Source organism: Chiloscyllium punctatum, chromosome 38, assembly GCF_047496795.1.
Source record: "Chiloscyllium punctatum isolate Juve2018m chromosome 38, sChiPun1.3, whole genome shotgun sequence".
NCBI lineage: Eukaryota > Metazoa > Chordata > Chondrichthyes > Orectolobiformes > Hemiscylliidae > Chiloscyllium > Chiloscyllium punctatum.
The window spans coordinates 73,702,395-73,723,050 of NC_092776.1; the positions used below are offsets into that span (position 1 = coordinate 73,702,395).

A 20,656-nucleotide genomic window follows, 5' to 3' on the forward strand; every position below is an offset into this window, starting at 1 on the left:
CTTCTGTCCTTCCTGCAGCATCTGTCCCCTGGAACATTGAGCTGCCTGTCCTGTCCCTCCCTCAGCTGTTGTTCTGTAATACCTGTGATATCCCAGTCCCATCTTAGATTACTTCATTAAAGACAGGAATGCACTCGATGGATATTTCTTAACATCAGCAATTATTTAATACTCACTTATGGGTTTTAAATCTAATCTTTTTTGAAACATTTCATTCACATCCCAACATTTGCAATGGTGGGATTTAAACCTGTGTCCAGAGAACATTTGCTGAGTTTCTGGATTAATTGTCTCACAATAATGCCATTAGGCCGTCATTCCGCCTGCTCACAGGTTGCGCATTCCACTGCAATATGAATCAAAACCCTTTATTCCTGCACAATTGTTTGATCCTGCACTCTGGTGATATGACTCAGTATCTCTCCATGTGGTATCCCTCACTGTGTGGGTCTAATTGCTGCTTCTGTCAGCGCCTCTCACTTTTGCAGCTACTCCAGATCCTGAGCCAACAGAATTCTCTACTCCAGAGAGATCAGGCAGGACAGGCCAGGATTGGAGACTGGGATTTTCCAGATCTCTGTGGGGCTCAATGCCATTCTACATGTGTAACCCTCACAGCATCAGTCTAATTTCCTATTCTGCCTATTTCTCTGTCTTCTACAGGTACTCAGGGAGTTCATGACTCAATAGACTTGCCAACTGCTGGTTGGGAAGATGGTTGGTTTGCCAGAGAGATAAAGGTCAGGGAGGTTGGTACCCTTCAATAAATCCTGCCGCCAGGTAAGATCTTTCCAGGGCACAGAGCAGAGAGCAAGGAGAGGGCTCCAAACATCAGCTAATAAGACATGACATAAATATAGTACTGGAGGGTGAGTACAGTCCAGACCCACACCAGGCTCAGTCACCACCTTTACTTTAAGTTTGGTTTTGTACTGAGACAGCATCAAGAGTTCCCAATTTTCAATCCAGGCATGTGCTGTCTTGGTGAGCATCAGGACAACAGAGGGGAAAGCAGGCCTCCCACGAGATGGTGTTAATGCTTCCTGGGATCTTCCTGTTCCCTATTCCCTCTCCAACACTGTTTCTATGGATTGTCTTGTGGACCAGTGTCTTCAATCATTCTAACTCCTATAACAGTTCCTATCTCTGTCATCTCCTCCCCCTCACCAATTATTTCACATATTTGAAACCTCCAGTCCAGATGACCATCCGTATCGCTGTAACTTGCTTCAGTCTCTACAACATGCCTTGTCTCGATAGTCTTCTCCTCCTCCGATAACTGGAGACATCGGGTCTGTTTCTGTGCGGCATGGCTCTTTGGCTGAGGTTTCCAAAATGGAATGTGTCACATTTGCCTGTGTTTGGTCCATGTCCCTTGAAATCTTCTCCTCTCCATGTACCTGCCCAAGTATCTTTTCCATGTTTTCATTGTACTTGTTTTTACCATTTCCTCTGGCAGCTCATTCCATCTATGCACCATCCTCTGTGGATAATGTTGCCCCTCAGCTCCCTCTTTAAATACTTGCTCTGTCACCTCACGTTTATGCCTCTAGCTTTGGACTCACCTACCCTTGGCAATTCACCTTACTTAGGCCCTACATGGTTTCATAAACCTTTATAAAGTCACCCCATGGCCTCCTCTGCTGAGGAGAAATATTGACAACAATGTTACAAATAACTCCAACTCATGTACTCAATGCTCTGACCAATGAAGACAAGTGTGCCAAATGCTGCTTTCCCCACCGCTCTGTCCACCTGTGATGGCACTTCCAACTAACCATGTTACTGCACCCCTTGGTCTCTCCCTGTTTGACAACACAGTCCAGGGCCCGACCATTAACTGTATTAGTCCTCCCTGGTTTGTCTTAATTAAATCCAGCACCTGAATTAAATTCCATCTTTCATTCCTTGGCCCACGAGCCCAGTTGATTAACATCACCTTCGATAACTATATTCCCTGCCCACTCTTTCACTAATCTTGGTATCAGCAAACATACTAACAGAGACTGCTATATTTTCACTCAGATTGTTTATGTAAATGGTGCACCAATCCTGAAAGCAGACTGCTGGTTAGAGGCCTCCAGTTTGAACAACAACCCTCTCCCACCACCCTCTGTCTCCCACTGTCATCCCATTGTGTATCCAGTTGGCGAGCTCTCCCTGATCCCTTGTGATCTACCCTTACTTACCAATATATCATGCAACACCTTGACGTCTGTTACTCTGCCTTCGTCTTCTTGGTCACATCTTGAACAAACTCCAATCAAGTTTGTGAGACATGTTTTCTCACGCACAAAGCCATGCTGGCTGGCTGTAATCAGTCCTTATCTTTCCCATTGCAAGTAAGTCATACCTCTCAGAATGACCTTCAACAACTGACCCACCCTGATGTCTGGCTCACCAGTCTGTACACCCCTGGCTTTATCTTGCATCCTTCCTTAATTAATAACACAATATTATAATCACAGTCAGACAGTCATACCGCACTGTTGGTTAGTGCTAACCATACTCTAAAACTGATCTCCTGCCTGACCACCTGCCTGTTCCTGGATCATAGCCCTTCAAACCTTTCCTATTCCTGGAGTAATCCAAATGTCTTTTAAACATTGTAATTGTTCCCATGTTCACCCCTTCCTTGGGAAGTTCATTCCACACACAACCCACCCTCTGTGTAACAAAGTGCCTCTCGTATCATTTTTTTATGTCCCTCTTCTAAACTTAAAAATGTAGTGCCTTGTCTTGAAACTCCCCTGTCTATGGGAAAAGACAACTCCCATTAACTCTATCTATCCCCCTCATGACTTTATAAACTTCTATGAGGTCATCTGTCAACATTCAGGTTTCAGTGAAAAAAAATGTGTTGCTGGAAAAGCGCTGTAGGTCAGGCAGCATCCAAGGAACAGGAGAATCGACGTTTCGGGCATTAGCTCTTCTTCAGGCTGATGCCCGAAACATCGATTCTCCTGTTCCTTGGGTGCTGCCTGACCTGCTGCGCTTTTCCAGCAACACATTTTCAGCTCTGATCTCCAGCATCTGCAGTCCTCACTTTCTCCTCAATGAAAAAATACCAATCTCTCCAGGTTTCTTTATAACTGTAACCTTCCATACCCATCCACGTCCCAGCAAATCTCCTCTGAACCCTCTCCCGCTTAATAATATCCTTCCGATAGCCTGGGCGACCAGAACTGGACACAGTATTCCAGAAGAGGTCTCAGCAATGGCCTGTACAATCTCAATGTGACTTCCCAACTCCTATATCCAAAGGACTGAGCAATGAAAGGAAGTATGGCAAGCACCTTTTTTTTGACCATCCTGTCTCTCCATGTTGCAAGCTTCAAAGTTCTACAACACACTACCGAGGGTCCAATCATTAATTGTATAAGTCCTGCCTGTGTTTGTTGTACCAAATGCCTTACCTCACATTTATTCAGATTGAACTCCATCTACTATTTTTCAGCCATTCACACATTTCATCAGGATCCCTTTGTAATCTTAGAAAACCTTCTTCACTGTTTACAATGCCACCCTCCAGTCTAACAGCCTATCACACATAGCTCTCTATGGTACAAACATCTCTGCTAGGGCCCCTACAATTTCTTCTCCAGCTTCCCACAATGTCCCAATATACATTTGATCAGGTCCTGGGGATTTATCTACCTTTGTGTATTAAAACCTCCAGCACCTCCTTTTCTATAATGTGGGAACATTTAGGACATTGAGTCACAGAGATGTACAGAACAGAAGTAGATCCTTCAAACCAACTCCTGCATGACGTTTCTAGTCACATTTGCCACAATTTTGCCAATATCCCTCTGAACCCTTCCTATTCATATACCCATCCACATGCCTTTTAAATGTATTTCTATCAGCCTCCACTATTTCCTCTGGCAGCTTATTCCATACACTCTGCAGGAACCAGTTGTCCTTTAGGTCCCTTTGAAAATTTCCCCTCGAACTTTAAAGTAAAGGCCTATCAGTTTGTAATCCCCCCAACCTGGGGAAAAGACCTTATCTATTCACCCTATCGATGACCATCATGATTTTAAACACCTTTATCAGGTAACTCCTCAGCCTCCCATGTTCAAGTGAATTCAGCCCCAGGTTATTCAGCTTTTCCGTGCAGCGCAAACCCTACAACCCTGGCAAATCCTTGGTCATCTGAACCCTTTCATGTTCCACAACATCCACAGCATTGAGACCAGAATTGCACACAGTATTCCAATAGTAGTCAGGACAAACACTGTTTAGTTCCCTGAGCGCCCCAGTCTTTATCCACAGTAAGTTCCAAAGTGAAATATTTGTTTTGGATCTTGTAGTTTCACACATCGTTGCCTTCATTGATCATTAAGGAGACGGGGTTTGTCCCGAGCTCTTCTTTTGCTCTTAATACACTTGTAGAGTCTCTTTGGATTCTCCTTAACTTTCTCTGCCAAAGCGATCTCGTGTCCCCTTTTTACATTCCTGATTTCCATCCTAAATGTATTTCTACAGCCCTGATGCTCCTGAAGTGATTCCCTTGAGTCAGCCAATTATATCTGACATGTGCCCCCTTTCTTCTTGACTGGAGCCTCGAATCTCAGCCAGTGTTTCCTAATTCAGTCAGCATTGAGTTGCACACTAACAGGAACAGGCTGGCGCTGAACACTCCTTTTATCTCGGTTTTAAAATATTCCTACTTGCCAGACTTCCCTTTACCTGCAAATAACCTCCCCAAATCTACTTTAAAAATTCATGACTATCTTGCTCCATTGTATAACTTGAACTTGTGGACCAGGCCTGTCCTTTTCCATCGCTATTTTCAAACTAATACAATTCTGGTGACTTTCCAAAGTGCGTCCCCGCTAACAGCTCAGTCCCGTTTCCAACCTTGTTTCCCAAGTGGAGGTCAGGTTTAGCCCCATTTTCCAGTTGGGTCATTTACATAATGACTGGGAGTTTCTGGAACACTTATCAAATTCCTTCCATCCAACTGCTTAACACAGTAGCAATCCCAGTCGAGGTTTAAGGTTAAAATCCCCTACCATTACGACGCTATCATTCTAACAGATATCTGAGATCTCCTGACATATTTGCTCCTTCATCTCCCATTGCCTATCGCTGTAGTACAATCGTAGCAAACTGATGACCAATTTTTATTTCTCGGTTCTACTAATATCATTTAACTGGGCGATCCTGAATGAATATTCTCTCTCGGTACTGCTGTGATGTTTTCCCCCAGTCAAAACCACCAGCTCTCCTCCTGTTTTTCCTCCTGTTTTGCCTCCTGTTCTATCCTTCCTGTTGCCTCTGTCCTGTGGAACATTGAGCTGCCAGTCCTGTCCCTCCCTTATCTGTGTTTCTGTAATATCTATGGTATCCCAGTCCCATGTTCCCTTCCATGCTCTGGGTTCATCTGCCTTATCTGTGCGGCCCCTTGCATTGAAATAAATGCAGTTTAATTAATCAATTTTCCCTCATTGCCTGCTATGTTCTTGCCTGCCTTGTCTATTTAAATTGCTCTCTTGAACATCTATACCAGCCTCAAACTTCTTTCTGGCCTTACGACTGTTTGCAGTCCCACATCCCTGCCAGATAATTTTAAATCCTCTCGAGCAGCTCCAGCAACTCTCCCCACCAGGATATGTGTCCTCCTCCTGTTCCCAGTTCAGGTATCTTCCCCATCCTGTCTACCTGTGCTGACACCTTCAGACATCCAGGGACTTGCCCACCAAGGTCCCTGTATTCCTCAGTACTCCAGGAGGACCTACTATTCATGATGGATATCATTTGCTGATTAGACTTCCCACAGTGCATTACCTCACAGTGATCAGAAGTAAACTCCATCTGCCATTACTCTGCTCAGTTTATCATCTGATCAATGTCAGACTGCAGCCTGAGACCATGCTCCTCACTGTGGACAACACCCTCACCTTTCATGTCATCTGCAAACCTACCAATGATACCTTCTGCTTTCACATCTGAGATATTAATGTACATAATAACCAGCAATGGTTCCTGTACAGAACCCTGTGGTACACCCGCTGGGCAAAGTTTTCCAGTCGTGAAAAACCTGCTCCACCAATTATGGATCCAATTTTCCAACTTGCCTTGAATTCCATGGGCTCTTTCCTTTTGGACCGGCCTTCCATGTGAGACTTTGTCAAAGACATTAATAAACACCATGTTCCCACACCATCTGCACTGGCCTCATCAATATCAGAGGACAGTCCTCTACCAAATCCATACAGACAATCCCTAATGTATTCCTGTCCTTTTGAATGTTGATTCATCGTGTCCCTCACAATTGTTTTCCAATATTTTCCCTCCCCCTGCTGTCAGACTATCTTCTCTGTAATTACCTGGCCTATCACTGCTGCTCTTGAACAAAGGAACCACATTCGCCATCCTCCAGTCATTCAGCACTTCACCTGTGGCCAGCAAAGTTTTAAATATATCCGCCAGGGCCCCAGCAATCTCCTCCCTTACCTCCTATAGCAGCCTGGGATATATTTTATTGTAACTGGGAATTTCTCCACCTTTTTGCCTATGAATACATTTAACGCCTCCTTCTCATTGATCATAAGATGTTCCAGAGCCTCACCATCCCAACTGAAATCCCTACAATGCCTTTCTCCTGAGTGAATACAGATGGGAAGTATTCATTGTAGACCTCACCTGCTTCCTCTGGCTCCATACACAGATTGTCCCTTTGGATTCTAACAGGCCCCACTGCTTAGTTGGGGATCCTCTTCCTCTAACTGTACTTATTAAATATCTCGTGGCTTATCCTGAACATTATCTGCTAAGGATATTTTGTGACCATTGTTTGCCCGTTTATTTTTAAGAAACCCCACCTCCACCCCCCGCGCTTTCTATCTAACACCTTTATTACCCATTATTGTTAGTGTTGTCCATTTTGCCTGAGTTTCCACAAGGTTGTAAACCATTGAATATTTATGTTCCACATTTTGTTTACCCTGTAACCACATCTCTCTGGTATCTAAATCTCTTTCAGCTGTGTCACAAATCCAGCTACCTTATTGAGGATACTTTGTCTATGCGGAAAACAAGTTTCTGTACTCTTTTCCACAATGTCCTATCACAATCCAATTCGTTAATGTAGAGTTTTAGTTAAACTCTGGCCCAGCCTGTTCCTTTCTGCTTGTCTTTAGCCACATTCCCATGCTGTTCTGATGCATCACCTTTTTCTATTTGGATTTGGAAAACACTTTGCTGTGGGTATGTCATGCAGACTATGTGAGGGTGGGCAGATGTCATTCTCGAAAGGACAAGTGTTTGGGTTTTTTGTACATCAGCAATGGTTTCATACATATTTATGGATGGTTAATTATAATATTTGAATTTATTGATTTCAAATTCCACCACTTCAGATGGTGGGTTTCAAACCTGTCTCCCCTGAACATTAGCTGAGGTTTTGGATACATGCTCTAACAATAATACCACGAGGCCATCACTTCACCTGCTCGCACGTTGCTCATGCCTGAGCACTGATACCAGTGCATCATGAAGCTAAACATCTTCTTCTGTCACAATTGTTTGATCCTGACAACTTCTTGAACTCTGGTGATATCACTCAGTATCTCTCCATGTGGTATCCCTTACTGTGTGGGTCTAATTGCTGCCTCTGTCAGTGTTTCTCACTCTTGCAGCTACTCCAGATCCTGAGCCAACAGAATTCTCCACTCCAGAGAGAAGCAACAGCACAGGGACTCTGTGGGACTCAGTGCCATTCTACATGTGTAACCTTCACTACATCAGTGTAATTTTCCATTCTGTCTATTTGTCTGTCTCCTGTAGGTACTCAGGGAGATTCAATAGACTTCTCAGCTGCTGGGTGTTCCATCCATCACCCCATTGAAGATGGTTGGTCAGCCAGAGAGACAAAGTGCAGGGAGATCTAGAGCCTTCAATAAATCCTGCAGTGAGGTAAGATCACTCACAATGCACAGAGCAGACAGCAATGTGAGGGATCCAAACATCAGCTAACAGGACATGACATAGATACGGTGCTGGAGGGGGAGCACAGTACAGACACAACTCTGGCTCAATCACCACGTCTACTTTAACTTACATTGTACTGAGACAACGTAGAGAGTTCACAGTTATCAATCCAGGCCTGTGCTCTCTTAGTGAGCATCAGTACAACAAAGGGGAAAGCAGGCCTCCCACGAGAGGGTGGGAATGCTGCCTGAGATCTTTCTGTTCTGTGTACCTTCTCCAACACTGTACCTAAGGTATGTCTTGTGGATCAGTGTCTTCAATAATTTTTAACTCCTATAACAGTTCCTATCTCTGTAACCTCCTTCTTTACATCTAGGCCCTCCACATATTTGAAATGTACCGCATTGCAGACTACCATCCCTATCACTATACCTTCCTTCAGTGTCTACAACATGCCTTATCTCCGTATTCTCCTCCTCTTTAACTGGGTACAGGGTCATGCTGCATGAAAACAGAACCTTCAGTCCAAGTCATCAATGCTGACTATTTTCCCCAAACCTGAACGAGTCGCATTTGCCTGTATTTGGCCCATATCCCTTCAAACCTTCCCCTCTCCATGTGCCTGCCTAAATTTCTTTTCCAAGTTGTAATTGTTCTTGTTTCTCCCATGTGCCCCTGGCAGTTCATTCCGTCTATGCACCATCCTCTGTGGATGTTGCCCCTCAGCTCCCTCTTTAAATCTTTGTTCTCTCACCTCACGTTTATACCCTCTAGTTTTGGACTGACTTACCCGTGGCTATTCACCATTCTTACTCTCCATATGGTTTTATAAACCTTTATAAGGTCACCCCTTATAAGCCACCTCTCTCCAAGGGAAATATTGAAGACAATGTTACAAATATCTCCAACTCATGTATCAAAGTGTTGGCCAATGACAGCAAGTGTGCCAAGTACCGCTTTCCCCACCCTGTCCAGTGTGATGCTACTTCCAAAGAACAATGTAACTGCACCTCTTGGTCTCTCTCTGTTTGACAACACTACCCAGGGCTGTACCATTACCTGTGTTCGTCCAAAACTTAATACTTGAATTAAAATCCATCTTTCATTCCTTGGTCCACTGGCCCAGTTGGTCGAGATCCCCTTTGATCACCGTATTCACTGCCCACTACACCATTCATTTGATCATCCACAAAATTACTAACAATGACTCCTATATTCTCAACCAAATTGTTTATGTAGATGATGCACATCAGTGGTCCCATCCCTGATCCTTGTAGCACACCGCTGGTCACAGGCCTCCAGTCTGAACAACAACCCTCTCCCACCAACCCCTGTCTCCTACTGTCAAGCCAATTTTGTGTCCAGTTGACTAGCTCTTCCTGATCACATGTGATCTAATCTTACGAACCAGTATATCATGCTAAATGCAAGGTTTATGAAGGTTTGTTGCTCAGATTGAGGTTTAGGATGTAGGTTTGTTCTCTGAGCTGTAGGTTTGATATCCAGACGTTGCGTTGCCTGGGCACGGTAACATCATCAGTGGCAACCTCCAAGTGAAGCGAAGCTGTTGTCTCCTGCTTTCTATTTATATCTTTATCCTGGATGGGGTTCCTGGGGTTCACCACAAACCCATCCAGGAGAAAGATATAAATAGAAAGCAGGAGACAACAGCTTCACTTCACTTGGAGGTCGCCACTGATGATGTTACCCAGCCAGGTAACAAAACATCTGGATATCAAACCTACAGCTCAGCGAGCAAACCTACACCCTAAATCATGCTAAATCCCGTCAAAGGCCCTGCTGACGTTGGTGTAGACAATGTCTGGTCACCAATTCAACACAAGCCATCAAGTTAGTGAGACTTGACTTTGTATGCTGACTATCTTTCATTAATCCTTGTCTTTACAAACGAATGTAACTCCAGTCTGGCAGAATCACTTTCACAACTAACCCACCACTGATGTTGGGCTAATTGGTTTTCAGTTCCCTGGCTTTCTCTTGCAGCCTTTCTTAAATAATGGATCAAAACCATAGTGTTGTCAGTGCTGTACAGCATGGAAACTGACCCTTCAGTTGATACCAACCATAATCTCAAACTAAACTCGTCCCAGCTGCCTGTTGCTGGCCTGTATCCCTCCAACCCTTTCGTATTCATGTACTTAACTAAACGTTGTACTTGTACCGACATCCACCTCAGGAAGTTCATTCCACACCCAAACCACTCTCTGTGTAACTATTTGCCCCTTATATCCTTTTTTTTGAACATATCTCTCCTCTAACCTGAAAAATGTGGCCCCTCCACTTGTGACTCCGTCACCCAAAGGAAAGGGCAGCTACCACTGACTCTATGTATATCCCAACTTTTTTCTTAAACTTCTATAAGGTCACCTCTCAACCTCCAGGCTCCAGTCAAAAAAAAAACTCTGCATATCCAGCCATTTTTCAGAACTCAAACATTTCATACCCAGCAACGTCTTGGTAAATCTCTTCTGAACACCCTTCAGGTTAATAATATCCTCCCTGTAACTGGGGGACCAGAACTGGATGTGGTATTATAGAACAGGCCTCATAAATGTCTGTACCATCTCAAGATGACGTCCCAAATCCTATATTCAATGGACTGAGTAATAGTCAGGCATGCAAAGCACTGTCTTATCCATCCTGTGATGCAAGCTTCAAGAATTATGTACCTGAACCCGGAGGTCCCTTTGCTCTAAAACACTAACCAAGGCCTGAACATTAATTGTATAAGCTCTACCCTTGTTTGTTTTACCAAATGCATTACCTCGCATTTATTCAGATTGAATTCCATCTGCGGTTTTTCAGCCAATTCACCCATTTCATCAAGATCCCTTTGGAATCTTAGAAATTCACTATGCCACCCTCCAGCCTTCCAGCCGATCACACATGGCTGTCAATGGTACAAATACCCTTGCTAGAAGCTCCACAATTTCTTCCCTAGCATCCCACAATGTCCTGTGATACACTTAATCAGGTCCTGGGGCCTTCCATTCCTTTGTGTTTTAAAACCTCCAGCACCACCTCTTCTATAACATGCACTCTTTTCAAATCACAGAGGTGTACAGCATGGAACCAGAGCCTTCAGTCCAACTCATCCATGCTGACTAGAAGATGTAAATAAATTCATCCCGTTTACTAGCATTTGGCCCATGTACCGCTAAACTCTGACTGTCCATATATCCATCCAGATACCTTTTAAATGTTATAATTGTATCCGTCTCCATTACATTCTCTCTTAGCTTATTCCATTCACACAGCACCATGTGCATGAAAAAGTTGTCCCTTCAGTCCCTTTTTTAAACCTTTCCCCTTCAACCTTAAACCTATGCTCTCTAGGTTTGGACTCTCGAACCCCGGGAAAAGACCTTGACTGTTTACCCAATCCATGCCCCTCATGTTTATATAAATCTCTGTCAGGTCACCCCTCAGTCTCTGATGCTCCAGGGAAAATAACCCCAGCTTATTCAGCAGAAATCCTTGCAACATCTTGTTAATCTTTTCTGAACACTTTCAAGCTTCACAACATCCTTCCTGTAGCAGGGAGGTTGGAATTGCAGAGAACTCCAATTGTGGTCTAACGTATTACTCTTGTTCTCTGTGTTCCCCAGTCTTTGTCCACAGTAAGTTCTGGAGGGAAAACAAATGTTTAGGGTCTTAGCCATACTTGCTAATGAAAGCCAACACACCATATGCATTCTTAACACCCTCTCAACTTGGGTGGTAACTTCAGGGACACAGGATCACTCTGTTCGTGCACACTGCTAAGGTTCCTGCCTTTAACCATGTAAACATTTTCTGCAGATTCTTCCAATCTGAAACCATCCCTATCTTTGTAACTTCCTACAATCTATATAACACTCATAAACTGTGAAACCTCCTCAAGTCCCTATATTCCTAATGCCTGCAAAATCCTCCAATCCCGATATCCCTCCCTAACTCTGTAAATGCCACCATCCTCCAGTGCCTTTCTGGGGAACATTGCAAAGGAAGGAAGATTTGTAGAGACCGGGCCATGTTACGGAGGTAGGAAGGGCTGCAGAACCTGGAGGATGGTACTAATGTAGGAAGGAACGTGGATCCTGCAGGAGGTTAGACAGTGTGGGATTCATAGAGCCTGCATGATGGGACCAAGAATGGGTTGTGGACCCTGAAGGATGTTAAGATTTGAATCACAGATCATCTTCGATTGGACCATTCAGCCGATCTTAGAGTCAAAGAGATGTACAGCATGGAAGCAGACCCTTCAGTCTAACCTGTCTATGTCGAACATATATCCCAACCCAATCCAGTCCCACCTACCAGCATCTGGCCCATATTCATACAAACTCTTCCTATTCATATACCCATCTGGATATCTTTGTATCAGCCTCCACCACTTACTCTGGCAGCTCATTCCATACACGTACTACCCTCTGCGTGGAAAAAAAGCCCCTTAAGTCTCTTTTATATCTCTCTCCTCTAACCGTAAACCTGTGTCCTCCAGTTCTGGACTCCCATTCCCGAGGGTGAAGACTTTGTCGCTTTAGCCTCTCCATGCCCCTACTTTATAAAGCTCTATATGGTTTTATACAACTCTATATGGTCGCCCCTAATGATTTTATAAACCTCTAAATGATCACCCCTCAGCCTTCGATGCTCCAGGGAAAACAGCCACAGCCTATTCAATCTCTCTATAGCACAAACCCTCCAATCCTGGCAACATCCTTGTAAATCTTTTCTGAACCATTTCAAGTTTCACAACATCTTTCTCAAAGAAAGGAGACCAGAATTGCACACAGTATTCCAAAAGTTACCTAAGCAATGTCCTGTACAGCCACAACATGATCTCACAACGCCTGTACTCAATACTCTGACCAATAAAAGAAAGCATACCAAATGCCTTCTTCACTATCCTACCTACCTGCAACTCTGCTTTCAAGAGCTATGAACCTGCACTCCAATATCTCTATGTTCAGCAACACTCCGTCAAAACTTACCATTAAGTGTATAAGTCCAGCAAAGATTTGCTTTCGCAAAATACAGCACCTCGCATTTATCTGAATTAATATCCATCTGCCACTTCTCAGCGCATTGGCCCATCTGATCAAGATTCCATTGTAATTGGAAGTAACCTCTTTTGCTGGCCACTACACCTCCAATTTTGTTGTCATCTGCAAACTTACTAACTATGCCTCTTATGCTCACATCCAGATCATTTATGGAAACAATGCAAAATATTGGACCCAGCACCGATCCTTGTGGCACTCCACTGGTCACAGACCTCCAGTTTGCAAACCAACCCTCCACCACCACTCTTTGTCTTCTACCTGTGATCCAGTTCTTTACCAAATGGCTAGTTCTCCCTGTATTCCGTGAGATCTAACCTTGCTAACCAGTCTCCAATGGGGAACCTTGTTGAACGCCTTACTGAAGTCCATATAGATCACATCCACTGCTCTGCCCTCATCAATCTTCTCTGTTACTTCTTCTAAAAACTCAATCAAGTTTGTGAGACATCATTTCCCACTCAAAAAGAAATATTGACTATCCCTAATCAGTCCTTGCCTTTCCAAATACATGTTCATCCTGCCCCTCACGATTCCCTCCAACAACGTACACACCGATGTCAGGCTCACCAGTCTATAGTTCCATGGCTTTTCCTTACTGCCTTTGTTAAATAGTAGCAACACGATAGCCAACCTCCAGTCTTCTGGCTCTGATGTCCTGTTTCTAGAGATCTTAACGGAATGGTGAGCACAGCTTACGATTGCCAGGCTGGGAGATGTGAATTCAGGTGTGAATCTATTTGCCCGTTCTCTCTGTGTGCCTGACACTGACCTGGTGATGCTCTGGTAAAAAGCACTCTCCATGCATCTGGTAACAAACAGATCGACAGGACTGACCAGAGGTCACCGCATCAAAACCTTCATTTAGAATGTTCTTTATTTTAATATTTTTAAATGGCAGTTTTATGAGATGCAGGAATTGAGGAGTTGTCATTTTTAAAAGAATGAAACTTTTGTCATTGACCCTGATACATGCAACGGGGATTCATGGATTCTGTTGTTCTCTGCAGACTGTCACTCAGTTTTGAAGTAGCATTTAGACAGAAACATGAACAAACAGAGAAGAGAGGGATATCACCCATGTGCAGGCAGATGGGATTAGTTTAGAATAGCATCATGGTCAGCACAGCCATGGTGGGCCGAAGGGCCTTTTCCTGTGCTGTACTATTCTAGTTTCTAACTTCACGGCATCCACCCTGTCAAAGCCCCTCACAATCCTGGATGTTTCATTCAATTTCTCTCCCGTTCTTCAAAACCCCATTAGGTTCAAGGTCAATCTACTCCACCTCTTCTCATTGGAAAATCCTGCCATCTCCAGGATCAGCCGAGTGAACCTTCCCTGGCCTGCCTCCAACACAAGAATGTCTTTCCTTAGGGCACGCATACTGCTCATTATAATCTAGGTGTGGTCTGACTTGTACCTTGCATCGTTTTAGCAAGACCTCCCTATTTTTAGACTCCATTCCCTTTGCCTTCTCTATGACCTGCTGATCCTGGAAGCTACCTGTTTCAGATTGATGCACATGGATTCCCAAAATCCTTTGTGCAGTGAGTCTGAACCAAACGGTGTTAGCCTGACAGTAAGTCGGTAACGTGCTGGAATGTGCTATAAAGAATATGACAATAAATGATAACTGGATGTTTAGAAACAATGGGAGATGTATGATTTTATAAAAGGAGAATATTTTTAAATCTGTTGGATTCTATATTTTGGTGTGACTATAAATGCAGAATAGATAAGGTTGGGGGAGGCTAGTTGTGGTAGAGGGATATTTGAAATTTCAGAAGTATTTTGACAAGTTTCAACAAGGGCTAAAACTTAGCTCGGGAGAGAATAGGGACCCTGAAAGATCAATGAGGCTGTCTGTGTGGAATCACTGCTGATGGGGGAGATACTGAACACATATTTTGCGTTAGGATTTACTGTGGTGAAAGACATGGAAGCTCGGTAAGTTAGGAAAATACATAGTGATGTCTTGAAAAGAGTGCACATTGGAGAACAGGAGGTGCTGGATGTCTTAAAATGCAATAAGTTAGATAAAACCTTGGGACATGGTCAGATATATCCCAGCGCCTTGTGAGAAGCGAGGGAGGAAATTACAGGGCACCTTCCAGAGATATTTGTATCATCAACAGCTACTACGGACCAGTGAGACTGATGGCAGGGTGGTAAGTTGTTGGAGGAGATTCTGAGAGAAACGATCATCGTGCATTTGGAAAGATAAGGACAGATTAATGACCATCAGCATGGCTTTGTGCACGGGAAATCATGCCTCAAACCTGAGTGTGGAGGTAGACAAGTGAGAGGTCAAAGCAGAGCAGTACACGATGTCCACATGAAATTTATCAAGGCCTTTGACAAGGTTCTGCATGACAGACTGGTTAGTAAGTTTAGGTCAGACAGAACCAGGGAGCGCTCACCAACTGGATACAAAACAGGATTGATGGTAGGAGACAGAGCATGTTCATAAAGGGTGACTGCTCAAACTGCAGGCCTGTGACCAACGATGTGCCATGGGTTCGGTGCTGGGTCACTGTTGTGCATCATTTACGTAAACAGTTTGGATGATAATACAGTCGCCATGGTTCTCAAGTTTGTGAGTGAGACTGAAATTGGTGATAATGTGGACAGTAAAGAGGGTTATCGAAGAGTACAATGGGATCAACAGTACTGCTGGACCAGTGAGGTTAGGAATAACAGGTGGAGAAATGCAAGATGTTGTATTGTGGTAAAGCACACCAGGCTGGACTTGTACAATTAATGTTCGGGCCCAGGGTACTGTTGTCAGTGACCCAGTGATGCAGGTACACAGTTTTTTGAAAGTAGCGTCATGGGTAAACAGGCTGGTGAAGCAGGTGTTTGGGAGGGTTACCCTTCATTGAGCAGAGCATTGAGAGTAGGAGTTGGGATATCATGGTGTATCTGTACAGGACATTAGTGAGGCCTCTGTATAAGCATTGTTGATTGGAAAAAACCAACTTGTTCACGTATGTCCTTTAGGGAGGGATATCTGACATTCTTACCTGGTCTGGCTCACATGTGACTCCAGTCCCACAACAATATGGCCGACTCTGAGCTGCACCTGGGCAATTAGCAGGAGGGCAATGTATGCTGGTCCATCCGGTGACATCCTTAGGCCGTGAATGAATCAATGAAAAATACAGATGTCTATCCCTACCTTTGCAAACGGCTCTAGCTGCAGCAATCCGTACTGGCTTTGTAATGTTGTTCAGGCCTTTGCCCCTCTCTGTAACACTGTCACCAACTCCAGCACCTTCAATTCTCCCTGTTCCGCTACTCTGATTAAACACTGACAATGTTTCCTCTTCCTACTGCACTCCTCCACATTTCTAAATGTTGGTTACTTCAGAATTGATCAGTTTTTTTTTCAGCTCTTAATCAAATCGGCCAAGACCGTCTGAAGTGGGGAAGGAGCATTGGGAAGGTGTCGAGCACCTCGAGACTTTCTGTGGGGAAAACGGGAATCCAGGAGAAAACAACACAAGGAGCGCGCTGTTATATCAACGCCCCACCCACCCCCTTTCCATGTCCACCATCAGCCTCAAGTGTAACCGAGTCTGTGGAAGGTCACATCGGTCTGTACAGCCAACTCCAGACTCTCCCACCCCCACTGAGAGTGGGAGAGGGTCAGCCTCATCTGTGAGCCACTGCCAAAGAGATGATGAGATAGGAAGGTTGAATCCCCTCACAATTATCCCAGTGCCTTTGTTACAAATTCAAATAATTCCCTGTTAATACAGTGTCTAATAATGTGCTATCACTTAGTATCTCTCCATCTGGTATCCCTCGCTGTGTCAGTCTATTTACTGCCTCTGTCAGCATTTCTCCCTCTTACAGATGGTCTGAGATCCTGAGTCAACAGAATTGAACATTCCAGAGAGATGCAGCAGCACAGGCAAGGGATGGAGACTGGGATTATCGAGATCTCTGCTGGACTCAGTGCCACTCTGCATGTGTTATCCTCATTGCATCAGTCTAGTTTCCCATTCTGTCTATTTCTGTCTCATGCAGGTAATCAGGATGTTCCTAACTCCTGTCTCATCCATCACCTCATGGAAACTGGTTGGTCAGCCAGAGAGAGATGGAGAGGGAGATCTGGGGCCTTCAGTAATTCCTGCAGCTGTTAAGATCGCTCACAGTAAACAGCACAGGGTGGAGGTAGACCAGGAAGACAGGACAGAGATACAGAGCTGGGCAAGGAACAGCAACATTCTAGGTTTCATTCCCACCATCTTGTGACGGTCCTGCTTTCACCTCTTCTGTATTGGTCCTCAATGCGACAGCACAGGGGATCGCAGGCATCAATCCTGGCCCATGCTGTGTTAGTGATCTCTGTAATATTCTCCAGTCCCGATAATCCTTCCTCTGTTTGGAATCTCCTCTAGTCCACATCATTCTCTGTGTCTCTGTCTCTGTCTCTGTCAGGTTCTCCAGTCCCTAACACCCTAATCCCTAACCTTCTCCAGTAGATACTAAATTCCTTCATCCCTATAAACCCTGAGAGCCCTGTCTATCCCTGTAAGCTCCTCCCACCAATACCACCCTCCATGTCCATGTATTTGTCTTTAACCTCTCCATCCGTCCCTACCTGTGTAATCTTCTCCAGCTCCTACAATCCTTCCTTAGCTGTGAAAAATTTGTAATCTCCTTATCCTTCTCCAATTCTTTGATCTTTATTTTGTTAAATTTCACTCTCATTCCCGACACCATACCCCTCCCGACCATAGGAACCTCTTTCAGTTTGTGCAACCCTCCCCATCTGTGTAACTGTCTCCATCCCAGTAACCTGGCATTCTCCATTGCCTTCTGATCTCTGTAACCTCCAGAGCCTAGAAGCCTTCTTATATCTGTAAATGTCTTCAGTCACGACAACCTTCCATATCTCTATTAGTATACACAATAATCTCTGAGATGAAACAGCCCCCTGTCTGTGCCTCTTCGTCTGCTTACCTCTTCCTTTCTCCATCCCTATCCTTATCTCCAGAATCTAATGCAGCTCCCTCTTCTATCTCTGAAAGTTCCTCCAATCCCCAAACTCCTTTGTCCCACTGACATTCTTGACCAGATGTAACTCTCTTTAACTCTAACATCCTCGAGTCCTGTAAGCCTTCCTATCTCTGTAACCTCTACGCATCTGTTCAACTCCCCACTACCGAGGAATGACTCCCTGTATTCGCCATAAGGGAGAAGGAATGACAGTGATCAGATATGATGGAACTGTCATTCCGGAGATTTAGCTGCAGAAAGACCATCGCTGGGAAGTGAATACTGAAGGGTTGTTGGGATAGAGCCATAGAGTCAGAGAGATATGCAGCACGGAAACCGACCCTTCGGTCCAACCCATCCATGCTGAGCAGATATTCCAACCCAATCTAGTCCCAATAGGCAGACTAGGCAAAAAGCCAACAAGTTGTGAAGGAAGGATGATGTTAATGCATTAATGAGACAGACTTCTGGATCTGAATATGAAAAGTAGAGCTGAGAATAAGCAAGCAGCAGCAACTGTTAGCAGAAATTCTTTTGTAGGCACCACCCAGTGATGGGAATGTCAATATGATTACAGTCAGGACACTGAATGTACTTGTAGCAAGAGCAGGACAGTAACTGTGTGTGACAGTGGTCTCCATGCCGATTGATACAGCAATGGGTATCAGTGCTGTAACGGATAGAATCCTGGATTGTAGGTGAGAGTTTTCTATAACATCATATCATATTTGTAGATCAAATGCTGTGTACTAATAAATATCCAAGAATCCCATTATAAAGGAGTTTTGTGAGCAGAGACAAATAATATTATGCAGGATATATTGAGTTTGTGCCCTGACCATGAGATTTAGGAGGGGAATGAGGCCATTTGGCCCATTGAGTATGCTCTGTCCTTCAATCAGATCATGGCTGTTCAACTCTACTTTCCTGCCTTTTCCACAAAACCTTTGCTTCCCTGATGAACTAAAATCTGCAGGAGATAACAGAACAGTTGGAGAGATAGACAGAAATGGCAAATTTAGTTTAATCTGGACAAGTGTGAGATAGTGTCAAATTCAATAAGAAAGTTATCATACTGAGGGATATTGATATACAGAAGGATCTTGGTGCAAGTCAGTAACTCTCAGAAAATGGTAACGGAAGTGTTTCAGCTGGGAAAGAAAACAAATGGAGCACTGACCTTCATCGGTCACAACGTTGGGTATCGTGGATTGCATCTGATGCTGTCATTGTATCAAATGGTCGTTTGGCCACATTTGGAGTACTGGGTGCATGTCTCATCTCCACACAATAGGAAGGATGTAGAGGCTTTGGAGAGGGGACAAAAGGGGTTTATCAGCACATTGCCTGTGTTAGGGATTTTTAAGGGTGTGTTTGGTGTAAGAGGAAATTATACAAAGTTGGATTGTTTAATGAGAGTATCAGAGGCTGACAGGTGACCAGGTACAGTAATATAACATTTGGAACAGGGTTAGATAATTTAGATAATCAGAATCTCTTTTCTAGTGTGTAAGTTTCAAATACTAGAGCTGGTTTCAAATACTGGTTTAAGGTGAGAAAGAGGAAGTTTAAACGAGATGTGTGAGGCAAGTGTTTTTTTGTGTAGAGTGGATGTTACTGAGGGAGGTCGTAGAAGCAGAAATGTGAGTAAAGGTTTCAAGTGGGATTAAGACACAAACATGAACAGGTAGAGAATAGAGGGATATGGACCATGTGCAGGCAGATGGGATGAGTTAGAATAGTATCTTAGACAGCATAGACGTGTTGGGCCGAATGGTCTGTTTCTGTGCTGCACTGTTAAGTTTTCTAACTTCCCAGCATCGGCCCCAGCATGCTGAAATAGTTAGAAAGGATATGTCAATATGCAATAACTGGCCACTTAGAAACACATTTGATAAAAGAGAATTTGTTTTTGAGCCTGTTGGATTTAATTTGTTGGTGTGAATATAAATGGCAGAATTGTAAGGGTGTAGGAGGGGTGTAGTGGTATAGGGGATATGGTGTATTTGAATTTGAACTTTACACAAGTTTCAATAAGGGCTAAAGAGTAATTTGGTAGAGAATAGGGCCCCTTAAAGATCAATAAGCTCACCAATGTGTGAAACCAGAGGAGATGGGTGAGATATTTGGACAAAATAATCGTGTCAGAATTTACTGTGGCGAAAGACATGGAAGCTCGGGAACTTGGGGAGTTAAATAGTGATGTGTTGGAAAGAATCCTCACCAGAGAAGAGCAAGTGTTGGAATCTTAAATCAAATAAAGGTAGATCAATCCTCAGGAACTCATTAGGTCTGTGCTAGAATATTGTGGGAAGCTCGGGAAGAGATTACAGAATCCCTAACAGAGATATTTATATTATCAACAGACACAGTGAGGTGTTGGAGGACTGGAGGGTTGTTAATGCTGTTCCGTCACTTAAGGACTGCAGGGAAAAGCCAGGAAATTACAGCCGGTGAGCCCAGTGATGGGGAAGTTGTTCGAGGAGATTCTGAGATAAAGGAGCTCCTTAATGAGAGGTCCTTCATGAATACTATGTCTCAGTATTCACTGCTGAGAAGGGTCTTGTCGTTTGTGAGGACAGCGTGATACAGGCTGATGTACATGTATAGGTGGATGTTAAGAAGGACGATATGCTGAGAA

General features: G+C 44.0%; 1 long non-coding RNA gene across 1 annotated transcript; it reads left to right on the plus strand.

Annotated features, from left to right (window-relative positions):
• Window positions 1-552: 552 nt before the first annotated feature.
• LOC140463694 (uncharacterized) lies at window positions 553-17,081 on the plus strand. The gene is made up of 3 exons (XR_011954744.1): window positions 553-780; window positions 7,798-7,926; window positions 17,041-17,081. It is a non-coding gene; the product is annotated as an uncharacterized lncRNA (long non-coding RNA).
• The last annotated feature ends 3,575 nt before the right edge of the window (window positions 17,082-20,656 follow it).